Raw genomic sequence first — 14,377 nt, forward strand, 5'->3', positions numbered from 1 at the left:
TTATCTGTTGTAGCTCTGCTTTGCATCAAGGGGGTTCGTCTCCACCACTATCTAGATGACCTACTTCTCCTAGCTCAAAACAAAGATCAACTTTTAGAGCACAAGAGCTTAGTCATTTCCACCCTGCAAGAATTTAGGTGGCTTCTGAATTTAAAGAAGAGCCATCTAGAGCCAACACAATCCCTTGTGTTTCTAGGGACTCAATTCAACACAATGGAAGGCACCATCTCCCTTCCAGAGGAGAAGATTGGAGTGATTCGAGACAGAATACATGCAGCCCTTGCGCAATCTCACCTCTCCGCTCTCCAATGCCTGAAAGTAATTGGCGCGACAGCCACCATTCCTATGGTGAAGTGCGCCCAATGGCATACACGGCCCTTCCAAAAAGGGTTCCTTCAACAATGGGATTCTTCCAGCCAAATCCAGCGCATACACCTTACTCCAACCATGAGAACGTCTCTCCTTTGGTGGCTTCAAGGGAAAAATCTGTGCAATCACCATTCAATCATTCCCATCTCATGGGTCACAATAACATCGGATGCCAGCAATTGGGGATGGGGTGCTCACTGCCTTTCAGAAGTGGCTCAGGGCAGATGGAATTCCCCTGCTCGAGGGATTGTCTCCAACATACTGGAGCTGAAGCTGAGGGCCGCCTTTCAGGCACTCCTGTCATTTCGCCATCTAATAGTGAATTCATCAGTAATGTTAAGGTTGGACAACACAACCATGGTGGCTTACATAAAGAAGCAAGGTGGAACTCGCAGATGGTCTCTGATACAGAAAGTAAAGCCAATAATGATCTGGGCTCAGAAGAATTTGTCCAACATCTCTGCGGTTTACATTCCGGGGATTCAGAATGTACAGGCGGACTTCCTCTCGTGGGTTCAAATGGACAACGAGTGGTCTCTCCACAGTGAGGTGTTCGAGTGGCTTCTGACCCTGGGAGTACTACCAGAGGTCAATCTGTTTGCTTCCCCATGCAATCACAAAATGCCCAGATATTATTCGAGGTTCAGAGACCCTCAGGCATATGGAATAGATGCTCTCTCAGATCAGTGGAGGTTTCAGAAGGCTTATGCCTTCCCTCGGGTACCGGTGATTCTTTAATTTCTCCGGAGGCTCAGAACAGAGAAGGTGGAGATCATTGCAGTGATTACTTTCTGGCCCAACAGGCCGTGGTTCCCTCTGTTATCACTCCTCAGCTATCAAGACCCAGTTCCCCTACCTCTCAGGCCGGATCTACTGTCTCAAGGCACGACGTTACACCCATGTCCATCCTGCCTACACCTCAGGGTGTGGTTCTTGAGAGGGGAAGGCTTGAAGCTCTAAGTTGTCCTGAAGAAGCTATTCCAACTCTTCCCAGTGCCAGAAGGGGAAGTACTAATAGGGTATATGAGCGTATATGGTCTAGATTCACTGATCATATGTCTTCCAGGTCGAATCCTTGTAACTCTCCAGTAGTACAAGACATACTGAGTTTTCTTCAATCAGGACTTGACCTGTCCTTAGCAGTCAGCTCACTAATGCCCCGTACACACGGTCGGACTTTGTTCGGACATTCCGACAACAAAATCCTAGGATTTTTTCCGACGGATGTTGGCTCAAACTTGTTTTGCCTACACACGGTCGGAATTTCCGACAACACGCTCCGATCGGACATTGTCCATCGGAAAATCTGACCGTGTGTACGGGGCATAAGAGTTCAAGTTTCAGCCATCTCGGCCTTCACAGGAGTCTCATGGGCAAATCATGCATTGGTTCGTCAGTTCTTTAAAGGAGCTATCAGGCTTAGACCTCAAAGAAGACCTAGGTTCCCAAAATGGGACCTTCCTCTTGTCTTGGATTTTCTTTCCAATCTCGGATCAGATCCTGACAAACCTCTTTCCACGAGAGACCTCACACTCAAGACCACTTTCTTAGTAGCTGTGACTTCGGCCAAAAGAGTGTCAGAAATGAGAAATTTAGGTTCGGAAGAGCCTTTTCTGACCTTTTTTCCAGGCAGAGCAGTATTGATTCCCATGTTGGGGTCAAACCCTAAAGTGACCTCAGTCTTTCATGAAAACCAAGAGATACTTTTAAAACAACAGCTAATCAGGATGTTCATTCACTTGACGTAGGCCACACTCTAAAACAATACCTGGAGGTCACGGCTCCGTTCAGACAAACAGAATTTCTTTTCGTCCTTCTCCATGGTAAAAACAAGGAAATGTGAGCTTCGGCCAGATCAATTTCTTCTTGGATTGTGCAGACCATTCAGAGGGCATACAAGGCAAAGGGCTTGGCTCCTCCAGAGGCAGTGACGGCTCATTCAACCCAGAGTATCTCGACCTTTTCGGCAGCTTCTCGGCATGTCGCACCTGAAATCATTTGTAGAGCGGCTTCTTGGTCTTCTATTAACACATTTGTCTCTCACTACTGTGTTGAGCCTGCTGCTCTGTCATCCATTAATTTGTATTGTCGGTCGACAATGTTAAATAAAATTTGGTTTCTTTGCTCAAACATTTTTGCCCACCCGGGTGTGTTTGGCGAGTTATTTCCCACATGTATGCTGCCATGGAGCCTGTCAGGGAAATGGAAAATGTATATCAAATACTTAACGTAATTTTCCTTTCCTGATAGGCTCCATGGCAGTAGGAGTCCCTCCCAAATGTCTAGAGTAGGCTAGTTACGAAACATGGATAGTAGCCTAGAGCAAAGATTTATGGGAGAGGGGTCCTATTGGGTAGTTATGGAGGCGGGGCCTACCCACAGGTTTGCTGCCATGGAGCCTATCAGGAAAGGAAAATTACGGTAAGTATTTAATATAAATTTTCCGTTTTTTTCAAGGTTAGATTAAACAGATTAAGTTTCTGCTGTATGTAGGCCAAGTTAATTGTAAAATAAAAAAAAAAAATCCACAGCCAAATATGCACTGTCAGCTGCACAGTTGCTTAGACTTTCTATGAAAAGTGTACAGTTCTGTAACACCACATAAAGCTGTAAAATATGACACAACCATATTATTTAAAGGATAAGTTCACCTTTTTGAAAATTAATTAAATAAGTGCACATATTTTTGCAGGAAAAAAAAATACATTGCAGAACATGATTAGTAGATTGTGGGTGCAATATCAGGCTCCTGCAGACACATCCTGCAGCTGTGTGCTCGTACCTCCATTCAGGCTTTCAGTTAGAAAGCTGTAAGAAGTGTAAATGAACTAGGAAGGCACCCATCAGTACCCCACACCATTCATTGAGAATTACAAGCCGTCTGCTGTGGTGGAAGATGGGACTTGCAATTTCTTCAGTCACAAGTTCCTGTGAATGAATGACACAGCTGTGCAGGCAGAACACAGTGGGTGTGGTGACCTGCCCACTGTCACGGGGGGGGGGGGATGGGGGTGCAGGAGCTGGAGAATATTACATGTCACACCCTAAAAATAGGAATAACATGTAACATGTTCCAAAAGGTGAACCTATGACACGGCTGTGCTCTGCTTGCACAGCCGTGCTGTTTTCTAAATGTGATAGCAGGTGTAGGGAGAGGATCCCCTGCCTGCTCTCAAGGGGGGGGGGGGCATGGGGGTGCAGTAGCTGGAGCATGTTACATGTTACACCCTAAATATAGGTGTAACTTGTAACAGGTGAACCTTTTGTGCATTTTTCTCGTCAAATTTGTTTATTATTTTTTAAATATAACAAAGATTGACAAATTGAGTTCAAACAAGGATGGTGGTACAAAATTCAAATAGCAATAAAGCAAAACATATCGATTTATGAACATGATGAGTACATAGCAATGTAAAAATGTAAGGAGTAGAGCAACCAATAAAGTATTACATTAAAAGTATTAGAAAATTCCATCAGAAGAAAAAAAGTAAGCTAGTGACTATTGGTTCAGTTTGCAAGAGCAGTAATAAGGAGATCAATCTAATAGGTATATATTAAAAACAGAGGAGATAATGTGTACAGGGCATTTTTTCAGAGGGAACGCGGAGGAAAACAGTTCCGGCAACTCCAGCACTGAATGTATGTAATGGCAAGGGGTGCTGGGGTGGGCTGGAGGGTCTATTGTTGCTGGAGCAGATCTATTTTTGAGTGGCGGTCTATTGTTGCTAGCCGGTCAATTATTTGATGGAAGAGATCTACTATTGATGGAGTGGGTCTATTGTTGCTGGCTTCTGGATAGTCTATTGATGCTGGCTTCTGGGAGATCTGTTGCTGCTGGGTGGTATTTTGTTGTGGGGGTCCATTGTTGCTAGGGGGGTCTATTGTTTCTGAGTGAATCTATTGTTGCTGGGGGGGGTCTATTGCTGCTGGCTGTGGGGAATCTATTTTACTACTTTTCTACTATAATTAAAAAATTTCATACAAATTACTTAGAACCACAAAATTATACTTGGCTCTGTACTCTCTAAAAGGGGCAGTACTGAGAGGTGGGTAGGGGATGAAACCAAGGAACGGTGGTCAGAGGTGGGTAGGGGGCTGAGATAAGAAGTGACTCAGAAGGGTGCAGTTCCTGCACCTATTCTCTGAGAAAAAAAGCCCTGAATGTGTATATACAGTAATTGCAAATAAAGGAGAAATATTCACCACCCTCTCAACAGCATGCAACAAACATGTCAAGTTGAAAATTGACACTGGTGCCAAATTTATTTTTTATTCCAGGTACTTATATAGCACTCTCAATTTAAGCAGCGCTTTACATATACATTGTACATTCACATCAGTCCCTGTCCCCCAAGGACCTTACAATCTAAGGTCCCTACCTCACATTTATACATACATATACTAGAGCCAGTTTAGACAGGATCCAGTTAACCTACCAGCATGTCTTTGGAGTATGGAAGGAAACCGGAGTACCCGGAGAAAACCCACGCAGGCACAGGGAGAACATGCAAACTCCAGGCAGGTAGTGTCGTGGTTGGGATTTGAACCAGCAACCTTTTTTACTGCTAGGTGAAAGTGCTATCCACTACCCCCACTGTGCTGCCAAAATGCAATGTCATGTCCTTATCCACATTGCACAACATTGACCCCAAAGCTGTAATTGATCAATCAAAGTAAATTTGATAGCTTATGGCGGTCAAACAATTCAGACACTGGGCACTTCTACCTTGGATCTATCAGGAGACAAGCTGCTATTCCACATTGTGGATAGAAATGTTAAGAACCTGCTTGGCTTACCATGCGCTTAAATCTAATGCGCTTAAATCTAATACAACTCAGTCCAGAAGTACATGCAGTACAACAACAACCTCCTGAGATGACCACTTTTGATGACTTATATATATAACTGACACTGTTGGTAAGCTTGCAGTCATGTATCACATGTGCTTAGATGAAATGGTACAGCCTATCGTGTGTGCCCCACAAACAATCCCACTGGCTATAAAAGAAAAAGCCTTGCAAGAGTTGGAAAGGATGACTAGAATGGACATCATTGCACCAGTGCAGGAGGCTACCCCCTGGGTGTCTGCCATGGCAGCAGTAGTCAAGAAAGATGGCTCTGTCTGCATATGAATTGATCCTGTGCACCTCAATAAGGTTCTCCTGAGGCTTTATCACCCACTGAAAACTGTAGAGCCAATGATCGCTGACATGCCACAGGCAAAGTTCTTCAGCATTCTAGATGCAAAATGTGGATTCTGGCAAATCCCTCTGGATGAGGAATCATCATTACTCACAACATGTATGACCCCATATGGGAGATATAAATGTTTATGGATGTCATATGGAATTTAAACTGGAAGGAAAGTCTTTCAGAGATGTATGGAACATCTCTTTGCTGGACAGCCATGTGAAATAGTTGTGGATGATATCTTGATTTGGGGATCATCTGTCAGAGAACTCACAGTGCTAGTGCCCGTCTCCATGCAGCAGTGGCTAATTCCCATTCCGCTAATGCCAATGGACATTGTCAGAGGACTCACAGTGCTAATGCCTGTCTCCGTGCAACAGTGGCTAATTCCCATTCCGCTAATGCCAATGGCCATGCGCAGTGTCCCCGACAGAGGCGAATGAGTTCCGGAATGAACGTGCGCACTCGAGCATCCATACGAACGTGTGCGCGCACTCGCACACCCATGCTAAAGCGTGTGCGCACTCACACACCTACATTCACGTCCACCAATCCTGGTGCATGGCGCCCTATATAAACAGAGTCTCTGCCTGATACCAGTGCTGGATCGTCTTCAGCTTGTTCCTGAGTTCCCGATTGCTGTTTGACCTGTTACCTTGCTCCTGACAAACCCGGCTTCCTTGACCATTCTCCTGGATCACACCTGCCTGTTATCTACCTTTACTGATTATACAGACCTTGGCTTGGATTCTCTACTATGGCTCTGCTTCCTGATTCTGTACCTTGCTGCCAGCCCGTTGCCAACCTCTGCCTGTCCTTGACTATGAACTTGCCTTCCGTTTATGTACCTTGTTGCCAGCCAGTTGCCAACCTTTGCCTGTTTCTGACGTTGCAGTTGTTCCTGAATCCATACTTACCTGCCTGGCTTCCGCTGAACAGTTTTGGTGATCAATCTTCACGCCTTCTGCCAAGAGGACCCTGTATCTCCAAGCTCCAGCCTTCAGCCTGCAGGCATCTGCACCCTTTCGTTGCCCCAGCACTCCCTGTCCTCACTACCAGGGGTGTTGGGACGGGAACTGTGCAAGAGGCCACCCTCAGTATTTCGGACTCCGCTGTAAGGTATGTGACATCATCTGTTGAAGAACATGAGAAAACTACCTAAATGTGTACTAGACTGTGTCAGAGCCATCAATATGCAGCTCAACCCTACCAAATGTTGCTTCAGGGTCTCAGAGGTGCCATATGTTGGACACCTTCTCACAGATAAAGGCGTCAAGCCTGACTCAGAAAAAAACAAACCTATTCATCAAATGCCTGCTCCAGAGGACAAACACGAATTGCAAAGGTTTCTTGGCATGACCAATTATCTCTCGAAGTTCATTCATCACTACAGTGAGATAACATCTCCACTCAGTCAGATTCTGTGCCAAGATGCCAACTGGTGTTGGACTGACCAACATGCTGTCGCTGTGAATACATTGAAAACACAATTAACTAGTCCACCTGTCCTACAGTATTTTGATGTACATAAGCCGGAGGTATTGTCTGCTAATGCTTCCCAGCATGGTCTTGGCGCAGTCTGTCTTCAAGAGGGGAGGCCTGTGGCTTTTGCATCAAGAGCCTTCACTGAGACTGAAGCATGCTATGCACAAATTGAGAAGGAATAATTGCGACCAGTATTTGCCTGTGTAAAATTCCATGATTATATCTAAGGATTGGCCGAACACCCCCCGGTTCGGTTCGCATCCAGAACATGCGAACGGACCGAAAGTTTGCGCGAACACATTAGAACACCGTTAAAGTCTATGGGACTCAAACATGAGAAATAAAAAGTGCAAATTTTAAAGGCTAATATCCAAGTTATTGTCCTAAAAAGGGTTTGGGGACCCGGTCCTGCCCTAGGGGACATGTATCAATGGAAAAGAAGGTTTTAAAAACGGCTGTTTTTTCGGGAGCAGTGATTTTAATGATGTTTAAAGTGAAAAAATAAAAGAGAAATATTCCTTTAAATATTGTACCTGGGGGTGTGTGTCTATAGTATGCCTGTAAAGTGGAGCATGTTTCCCGTGTTTAGAACAGTCCCTGCACAAAATGACATTCTAAAGGAATAAAAGTAATTTGAAACTGCTTGTGGCTGTAATGTAATGTCCGATCCCAGCAATATGGATAAAAATCATTGAGAAAAACGGCATGGGTAACCCCCCAGTCCATTACCAGGCCCTTTGGGTCTTGTATGGATATTAAGGGGAAATTAAAAAAAGAAAAGGCGTGGGGCCCCCAGGCCCTATATACTCTGAACAGCAGTATACAGGCGGTCCAAACAAGACAGGGACTGTAGGTATGTTCTTATGTAGAATCTGTTTGTAATTTGGAACAGGTACAGGTTTGAAAGTGTAGCTCCGGCCAAAAAAATCTATTTTAAAGCTTTTTGGAAAACATAGGGAAGAGTTATGACCGCTGTAACATTTGTTTTGCTGTCTGTGCCCCTGTTCAGAAGATTTCACCTCACTTTCTGTCCCAATGACAATTGGATTTTGAAAATTTGGGGGTTTTTAAGGGAAACAAGGATTGGTGATAAATCGGTGGAGGAGACACCTTTTTCCCATATTAACTCTTACAGGAAAGAATTTCCCTTCCTAGGGGTAGATTTCCCCTCACTTCCTATTGTCTCCCTCCGTTTGTAAGTCAGATTTTTGAAAATAGGGGACCGCCTGTATATACTATACGGCCTGCCCTATACACACTGCAGAAAATTGGGCCTTAGGTGTTGGTGGTACCAGAACACTGTAAGCCCTCACAGTTACTTTTGCTGGGCGCTGGAACAAGCCCTGCTGTGAAATATTATTTCAAGAATTGTAATTACATGCCCCTGTTAAACAGGGGCAGAAAAATTGGGCCTTAGGCGGTGGTGGTGGCACAACACTGTAAAGCCTCACAGATGTTTTTGTTGAGCACAGGAACAGGCACTCCTGTGAAATATTAGATCAAAAATTGTAATTACATGCCCCTGTTAAACAGGGGCAGAAAAATTGGGCCATAGGCAGTGTTGGTGGTGCCACAACACTGCAACCCCTCACAGATACTCTTGTTGAGTGCAGGAATGGGCCCTGCTGTGAAATATTATAACAAGAATTGTAATTACATGCCCCTGTTGAACAGGGGCAGAAAAATTGGGCCTTTGGTGGTGGTGTGGTGGTGCCACAATACTGTAAGCCCTCACAGTTACTCTTGGTGGGCGCAGGAATGGGCCCTGCTGTGAAATAGTAGATCAAAAATTGTAATTACACGCCCCTGTTAAACAGCGGCAGAAAAATTGGGTTTTAGGCAGTGGTGGTGGTGCCACAACACTGCAACCCCTCACAGATACTCTTGTTGAGTGCAGGAACGAGCCCTGCTGCAAAATATTACAGAAAAAATGGTAATTACATGCCCCTGTTTAACAGTGGCAGCAAAATTGGGCCTTAGCCACTGGTGGTGGTGCCCAGAACAAAAAATGTTCTTAGAAGCTATTAACATGAACATTGAGGATAAATAGGATAGTCACTCAGCATAACATGATAGTCACTCAGCATCAGCATAAGCAGTCTTCAAGGGATCTCACATTCATAAAAAAATTATTCGGTTACATCAGCATCAGGTGCTTGGTAGCTGGTAAACCAAGACTGATTCATTTTTATGAAGGTGAGCCGATCAACAGAGTGGGTGGACAGGCGCACTCTGTGATCGGTTACAAAGCCTCAAGCGGCACTGAATGTGCGTTCCGAAAGAACGCTGGACGCAGGACAGGCCAGTAGCTCAATTGCATACTGTGCAAGCTCTGGCCAGTGATCCATCCTCAAGACCCAGTAACCCAGTGGATTTTCGGTTGGAAAGGTCTCCAAGTCTGATCTTGCCCCTAGGTATATCTGCACCATGTACAACAAACGCTGGCAATGGTTGCTGGAACTGATCAGACCTTGGGGCTGTGGACAAAAAAATTGTCTGAACGCATTGGTCAGACGGCCACCTTCTCCACCGCTCCTTCTGTGACTGACAGAAGCCTCAGCAACACGTTGTCCAGGAGGACCAGGAAATTGTAACCTCCCAGGCTCTGGAAACACATTGCACAAACCTTTCTGCAAGACCTCCCAAAGATGTTTCATCCTCTGCTCCCTCTGCAATGGCTGGATAAGTTCCGCCACCTTACCCTTGTAACGTGGATCAAGAAGGGTTGCCAGCCAGTACTGATCCCTCTCCTTGATACCACAAATCTGAGGGTCCTTTTGCAGACTTTGCAGGATCAGGGAGGCCATGCAGCATAGGTTTGCTGAGGCATTCGGTCCGGAGTCCTCTGGGTCACTAAAGACAACCTGATCCACAGCCACCTCCTGCCAGCTACGTACAAGTCCATGGGTTTCTAGGGCCTGAAAATGATCCCTTGAAGACTTCTGCTGATGCTGAGTGCCAGGCTCCACCTCCATGCTAACACAATCCTCCTCCTCCTCTTCTTGTGTGATATGCGGGCCTGCAGTAATATTGTCTGGATAAAGGGGGCCTTGAGAGGTAAGGAAGTCCTCCTCTTCCTCCCTCTGTTCTGCCTCAAGTGCCCTGTCCATTATTCCATGCAGCCTGTGCTCCAACAGGTAGACAAGAGGGACAGTATCACTGATGCATGCACTGTCACTGCTCACCATCCTCGTGGCCTCCTCAAATGGTGACAGGACAGTGCATGCATTGCAGGAATGCAGATGGTGCACACGCCATGGACCGGCTTTTTGCTTACCACTTCTATTATGGTTCCTCGCTCTTGTTTGCCAGCGTTTGTTTTAAATATAGTTTAATAAACCTCATTTTTTAAATACTGCACAATGGGAGCCCCTTGTTTTATCTGTGAGGATTATGCTGTTTGCTGATGGAGAACACCCTAGGAAGCTCTAAATAGTACACACTTCTGATCCTGACTGAACAGGGATACAAGCCCGATGGAGGAGCAGATGGGCCAGTACAGCTACTAAGGAGGAGACCCATTCAAAGCTACCGACTCTATGCTTACCACCCCTGCAGGGGTAACTACGTCTGGTGAGTGGGGACCCATTGGTGGAGCACTACAGTCACACTACCTGCTGTGCATGGAAGTCACTTTATATATGGAATATTGAACATTCTGGGACTATTTATATTTTTTGTTTTTTCATATCTGTATGTATTTTTGATTGTTGATTAGGTTTTGGGCTATCATATTGGACACTTATTACATTTAAGCTTAGCTTATATTACACGTTTTCTATATATTGTCTATTTATGGACTGATATATTTCCTACTATTCACTGTCAGGTCACCTTGAGGCTAGGTGACAGATGCACTCTGTAGGAGTCAGAAGTGCACTGCTAGGTAGTGGACCCTAGGACTGACTGCTGCGGATTGAACCCTGGGAGGTTCAGGAAGCAGGTCTACTGGATCACTGACACAGATCCCACTGGGAGCTAGAGCATAGATTCCCCAGGGAGCGGAGTCTAAGAGCCAGCAGGTGTTCACCAGAGCCTCTAGTGGTGAGGATGGACTGCGCTGCAGTCAGGCTCCAGGTCGCGGCCCCCAGGGTCTCACAGCTCATGCTCACGGTAGACTACAGGAGAAGAGGAAGGAGGCAGCAGGCTGGAACAACAAGGAAAGCAAGGGACAAGCCAAGGTCAGGGCCACAAGCAGACAAGGACAACAGGGTTCACGCCAAGGTTCAGGGTCACAGGCAAACAGGGATGGTCGGGGACATGCCAAAGGTCAGGGTCACGAGCAGACAGGAATAGTTAAGAACAGGCCAAAGTCGGTAACTGGAATCAGACGTAGGAAACACAGCAAGTACACATGAAAGCTAACACACAATGGTTGATCAGCACTGCTGGCTTGCAGTGCACAGGTTAATATAGGGTTCCCTGATAGGAGCTGGGGTGGAGCCATGCTAGAGTAGAGTTTACAAAAGCAGTCAGGTAAGGGTCAGCTGGTCTCTAGAGATGAACACATGGAGACAGGTATGCTGACAAACAACTCTATTGCATAACCATGACATTCACTTCTTATACTCCTATGTGGGAGCACGTTCACTTTTGATCTGGTGTAAGGAGTTTAGTATAATAACTCATACTGCTTCTTGACAAACCACTTAGCATTATATAGGGTAGCACCAATCACCCCATTCTCTATACGTAGCCCCTAGAACGCCTACGAAGCACCACTGGTTCCGAGGACAAATCTGCACAGGAAAAGGCCATAGAGGAAGAAGAAGAGGAGGGGGTGGAGAAGAGAGGTGTGGCAGAATCACCACTACCAGCATTTTGGAGGCGTGGTGGTGGAACAAGCTTCAACAATACTGCACCCTGTCCTGCATCCTTCCCAGCTGCCAGCAGGGTTACCCAGTGCGCCGTGAAAGAAAGGTAACATCCCTGTCCATGCCTGCTGGACCATGAGTCAGCGGTAATATACACCTTACCGCTGACCGCCCTGTTAAACAAGGCCAAGACATTGCCTTCCACATGTTGTTAGAGAGCCGGAATGGCCTTCCGAGAAAAAAATTGGCGTTTGGGAACCTGCCACTGAGGTACTGCACATTCCCCAAATTCTCGAAAGGGGGCAGAGTCTACCAGCTGGAAAGGCAGCAGTTGGAGTGCTACCAATTTAGCCAAACTAGCATTCAGCCGCTGAGCATGTGGATGGCTGGGACCAAATTTTTTTCGCTGGTTTAGAAACTGGGGTAGGGAAATTTGCCTGCTACAGTCGGATGTTGGGGTACCGCTAGCAGATTGCCCGAAAGTGCTTGGGACACCTAATTCTACACCTTCATTGCTCTCAGTGCAGGTCTCTGAGAGGACTGAGGTTATAGTGGGGTTGGAGATCCCAGCTGATGAGGAGCAAGGATATGTCCGCATTGTTCTTTGGTCAGCAGCACCCTGCACATGCGGAGTTCTGCAGTGTGATGCAGTCAGTTGCCTGCCCTTAAGCTGGCTCCTGGAGGGGTTCCTGCCTCATTGGAGATGTGCATCCTCCTCCTCTTTTCTATCTGGCACCCACATAGAGTCAGTGACCTCATCACCCCCTCCCTCCTCACCACTGGAGCAAACCTGGCAGTATGCTGCAGCTGGGGGAACATGACTGCCAGTTTCTTGTCCTTCTTGGGCACCCCCTCTCTCTGGGCTCACATTACTGCCTTCATCCTCAACCTGGGTACCATCATCAGAGCCTTCAAAACGCTGCGCATCCTCCTGCAGCATGTACCCTACACTGTGGTCGAACAGTCCGGAGGACTCCTCAGGGCATGATGGTGGGGCTAGGGAAGGAGTAACTGATGACATTGAGCCTATGGAAGAGGCTGCTTTGGCAGCTGCTTTGGCAGCTGCATTGGCAGACAAAGCACCCTGAGCCTGGGTGACAGAGAATGAGGACGGCTTGGTCATCCACTCTACCAACTCTTCTGAATGTTGTGGCTCAACACGGCCAGCTGCTGAAAAAAAGGACAAGCGTGCCCCACAGCCACGTGCTGGGGATGCACCGTGTCCACGACCAGCACTGTTGGCTGTAGACACAGAGCCTGCTTGCCCTTTTTTAGTGGCCTGTGAGCGTCTGCCTCTCCTTGGTGGCCTTCCCGACATACTGTACAATTATATTAGCAAAAAAACGCCTGAAGTTTACTAAAAACAGTACACCAGGATTGTCCTACAGTCAGGTATAGGCTTGGCTAGACATATATATATCTATATATATAGATAGATATCTATCTATCTATCTATATATATAGATAGATATATATCTATATCTATATGTCTTCAGTGAGATCTAGCTAAACTGGATATATATATATATACAAGCCTGTATATATTTTAAATGAACTGCAGCTCACTGAGTCACCTGCCTGAAAGTGTCTTTGAACATGTACTCACGTACTCCAGGAATGGCATACTGTCAGGTATAGGCTTGGCTGGACTACAATGCAGTGGATATATATTTTATGAACTGCACCTCACTGAGTCACACGTACTCCAGGAATGACCTACAGTCAGGTATGGGCTTGGCTGCACTACAAAGCAGTGGATAATATATATTTTATGAACTGCACCTCACCGAGTCACCTGCCTGAAAGAGTCTTTGAACACGCACTCCAGGAATGGCTTACTGTCAGGTATAGGCTTGGCTAGACTATATATATATATATATATATATATATATATATATATATATATATATATATATATATATTTATTTATTTATTAAATGAACTGCAGCTCACTAAGTCACCTGCCTGAAATGTCTTTGAACACGTACTCCAGCAATGGCCTACTGTCAGGTAATGCAGTGGATATATATTTTATGAACTGCACCTCACTGAATCACCTGCATGAAAGTGTCTTTGAACACCTACTCCAGGAATGGCCTATAGTCAGGTATAAGCTTGTCTAGACTATACATATACAAGCCTGTATATATATATATGAAATACACTGCAGCTAACTGAATCAACTGCCTGCCTGAAGTAGATTAGAAACAGTAGAGCAGGAACGGTCTGCAGTGAGATCTATCTAAACTGGATACAGTGGATATATATAGCAGTCTGACTGTATATATATATGAAATACACTGCAGCTAACTGAATCAACTGCCTGTCTGAAGTAAATTAGAAACATTACAGCATGAACGGTCTTCAGTGAGATCTAGCTAACTGAATCAGGGCCGATGTGCAGGCGGCCTTATATAGTGTGGGGCGTGTACTTAACCACCTGAACCATAATTGGTCAAAGGCACTGTGCCTTTGGCCAATTTTGGCTCTGTTTGCTTACGACGCTGTGATTGGCCAA

The sequence above is a fragment of the Aquarana catesbeiana genome, linkage group LG05 (genome assembly GCF_042186555.1).
Source record: "Aquarana catesbeiana isolate 2022-GZ linkage group LG05, ASM4218655v1, whole genome shotgun sequence".
NCBI lineage: Eukaryota > Metazoa > Chordata > Amphibia > Anura > Ranidae > Aquarana > Aquarana catesbeiana.